The 4,004-nt window shown below is 32.2% G+C and overlaps 1 non-coding gene across 1 annotated transcript; it reads right to left on the minus strand.

Moving 5' to 3' along the window:
* Window positions 1-418: 418 nt before the first annotated feature.
* On the minus strand, window positions 419-490 carry Trnag-ucc. The gene has a single exon. It is a non-coding gene; the product is annotated as a tRNA-Gly (tRNA).
* Window positions 491-4,004: the final 3,514 nt, after the last annotated feature.

The following is a 4,004-nucleotide window of genomic DNA, read 5'->3' on the forward strand; positions in this document are numbered from 1 at the left end:
TTGGGTAGTGGGTTGAGAGTTAATAGCCATGTATACTATTCACCTATTTAAATATCACCCTAATCAAGTTAAAACAAAAAATATGTTGTTAGGCCACACCAAGTCCATATCATTTCCCTTATTATCTGCCAGGACTCAAATATAAATAATGTAAGAGTTTTATGTGTCAGGACATAAACTTATTCGTAGAAAAGTACCGAATAAATAATTTAAAAAAAACTTATTTCTTACTTTGATTTGGTAACATCAAGTTAATGTGCTTGTAGTTAATTAATTTAAATTATTATCAAAAAATAATTGAAAGCGTTCAATTTGGAAAGATAATGAACGATTAATATAATAAGCCTTTTCTTTCTTAATAAAAATGACATTTTAGGTAAACTAATATTCGTTTAAAAAAGAGTAAAAAAAAATAAGCTGCGTTGGCCGGGAATCGAACCCGGATCAATTGCTTGGAAGGCAACTATGCTGACCATTACACCACCAACGCTATGAAGGCTTAGTTAGAACTTTGAATGAGTCTGCGATATTATGTAATATAACGTAAATTCTTCTTCATACGTGCGGTTTTGTGTTATAATTTTAATAAATGTACATGATGGAAAAATATGTAAATACAAAAATATCTCTATTTACAAATATTTTTCTATTTCATATCTGAAAGATTTAGCTAAAAATAACGTAGAAATAAATTTATAAGTCAGCAGAACTGTTAGCGGTACAGCCAACGTCACTCTTCAAGGAAAGATAAGCGGAAATGAAACACTTAAAATCCCTTAAAGCAGAGGTCAGGCCGTCGGAACGAAACCACTATACTCCCAGATACAAGCGGAAAAGCTTTAAGACGCGAAAACGATTTTCTGAAAAACGAAATGAAAATACTTGCTCATCTATTTTTTTTTCCAGAATAACTCAATGTCCTTACAATTGCGATATCGTAAAGATGTATATGTAAAAACTTAAGACGGTTAATTCTAAGTAAGGTGACGTACACGTAGACCTAAAAATTTTAGACAGTTAATTTAAATAAACTAAATCAGCAATAAATATTTATTAAGTCTACCTTAGTTGGATTTCGCTGTGTCAATCTACTTATAAGTGGATCTTATCTTAATCAAATAGTACAAATAAATATCGTATCCCCAATCAAAAGTAATGTCTCTGTCATAAAGACAGATTCTATCTGGCATCGCGTTATTCAAGCGGAGCGGGTTGTCGTTATGTTTTATAGCTGAAGCAAATAGTTACATGAACTCCTCAATAATCTAAGACGATTCCTATTTCATGTACTAGTATCAAAATACTATATACATTTTATATGATAACTCATATGTCTCTCTGATTTAATTTATATTTGGTAAATATTTTTAGAGCGTGCGCGCTACTTTGACTAAATTATCGCACAACTGTTCAGTCTCGCTGTGATTCCTATTAGTTTTTATTGAGGTTCGTACATTACTCGATTTTTGTTGTGCAACTAAACAGTTGAAAGGGCTGTGAAACAATCGAAAAGGGCTGTGAAACAGTTTTGCGATAGTCAGAGGTGTGCGCCCGCTTTTAATCGCAAAATCAGTTATCAAAAATCGTTTCAAAATCAAATCTAATCCAATAATCTGTGGAATGAACGATTAGTCTTCGTCTAGTCTTGAATAATGTTGTTTGTTATTTTATTTATAGGACAGACTTTTATCAATAAATCAAAATAAACAACACCAGGGTATAGAAGACAATAAAAATACATACTAGATTGACATTGAAAATTAGGAACGAACCGTATAACATCACTCGTAAATTTCAAAATTGACTTCTGTGAAGACGATACTTAGTATTGGGTAGTTCGTTTGCAAGTACATGAATACCATCTCGTTGTCGGTTAAGAGCGGTCGAATTTGTATTCTGCAATGAACATAACCGAAACCCCGCATCTACTTGCAAATGTATCAAACATTTCGGGAGATTCCATCCATTGGGCGAATAGTTGAGGTCTTTGTTATGTATGTTCTATGCAGCATGTATGTATATTTCAAACCTAGACTCCAAAAGTCTGTTTTTACATATATATTTTAGTAAGTGATAATCTCGAAATTAGTAAATGGTTAAATTAATAAAAGTCATGTTGGCATCCCTACGTTTCAATATAATGTAGTGAAAATAAACCGATAATCTCTTCGTAATAGTTTAAATTGTATCAATAAAAATGACATATTTATTAATTGACCAATTAAAGATAATAAAGCAATTGTTTATTTTTAATATAAACAAAAAAAAACGTAAAGAAAATGCGGCAAGCGCTTCCTTTAAGTCTCCCGAGGGGCTGATATCTTTGTAAGTGAATTTAATTTAATGTTGCTCGAGAAAATGAAAAACAGAATTAATAGTCCCTATAATCTTTTGTGTACATTGTTATTATAATCAAATACAGGAAAAGTGTGCTTTAAAATTTGTTAATGGTCTTAGTAACTAAAGTTAATTATGTTAATAATGTTTGCTTAACTTCGGGTAGAATATTAGGGTCCAGTTTAAAATCCAAGTAATAAATACCGGACTTATAGAGCCGCTTAAATATTGCGCCCTTTCATATATGAAATATTTAAAATATAATTTCATTTGTTAAATTTCGCTAGCGAGATTAAAGTAATTCATAAATGTACACAGATATTACAATAGAATGTATCAGTTTTGCTATTCTGACATGAATCGTTTTATCAAAGTTATTTCAAAACATAGTCGTAAACCGCAACAAACCATCTCCGCGAGGAAAGCTTGTGGCCATTTAAAAGAATGAGCGGAAATGAAAGTCCCGAGGTCCCTCATATGACAGGTCAAATCCACCCCAAGACGTCTACAGTTACGAGCGATAAAAATTTAAAACCCAACCTACTTGAAAGTCCCTTTGCGAGGAAATGTAATTAAACACTGGCAGTTGAGACGGGAATCACATTTTAAAGAGTTTCGTGGATGGAAGTTTTAGTAGCGTTAATTATAGAAATTTGGATTTTTATGAAACTTCCTAGTTCAACTCTAAGTGGCATTTGAATGTTAGGGGCTTAAAGTGCCTTGTTCCTTCCAAGGCCTACGAACATTAGAGTAACTGGCAGTTTCAAAACCAACCTCTTTAGGGCAAGGAAATTAATTAAAATAACATTCTATAAATTAGCAATGATTCATTTATTAATTTAAAATCTAAGAACAAAGATTGGATTATTCAGAAATGACTATTGCTTATTTTTCAATTTGTTTTCCGCTGTCCAAATGTAGGCAAGTTTTTTTTTTATTTCGCAAGATGGTCTTGTAGTAAGAAAAATGTAGGAAATGAAATGTTGCTGGAATACCCTCGTACGAGGGCTCACTTCATTACGCGGATTCCATTTCGCCCCGAGATAAGAACTATCGAATTTGTATTCAAATAAAGCCGACGGCATTTACTCAATAACGGACCAAACAACTTTATAGACGACCCAGAATGGATCAAATAAAGAATATTTCGCTCGCCTTCTGACTTGTGGCAATTTAATCCTACCGTTTATGAAATAAAAGCTAATATTTACTTCATTTTAATACAATTTGTTATTTTATTAGAAACTAATATGTATATTTGTGTAATAACATAACAGTTAAGTTATCATAACTAACGTTACGTTTGTACAAAATCGTTTTGTGTAATGATTCACAACTCTAGACTTGTTCATTGGCGACAGTTGGCCAACGCAGCAATTTTTAACAAATATAAATATTCATGCTCGTTTAGCATAAAACAATTAATAAAGAAACAAAGCCGACAAAGCTAAAAATTGTAAATCTGCAAAATCGCAACATCCAAGGTTAAGGTCATGTTCCACTGCTGTAACTTATATTGACACGTATCGTTGTCTCTATTTTTGCAAGGAGAACGAAAGCGAAAACAATATGATTTCATACAACTGCTTCAACAGTCGAAACCCACAGTTATTAATACATAAAAACAACACGATCCGTGAATTCCGCTTCATTACGTGTCGTGTCTT

Source organism: Papilio polytes, unplaced genomic scaffold (genome assembly GCF_000836215.1).
Source record: "Papilio polytes unplaced genomic scaffold, Ppol_1.0 DF823731.1, whole genome shotgun sequence".
NCBI lineage: Eukaryota > Metazoa > Arthropoda > Insecta > Lepidoptera > Papilionidae > Papilio > Papilio polytes.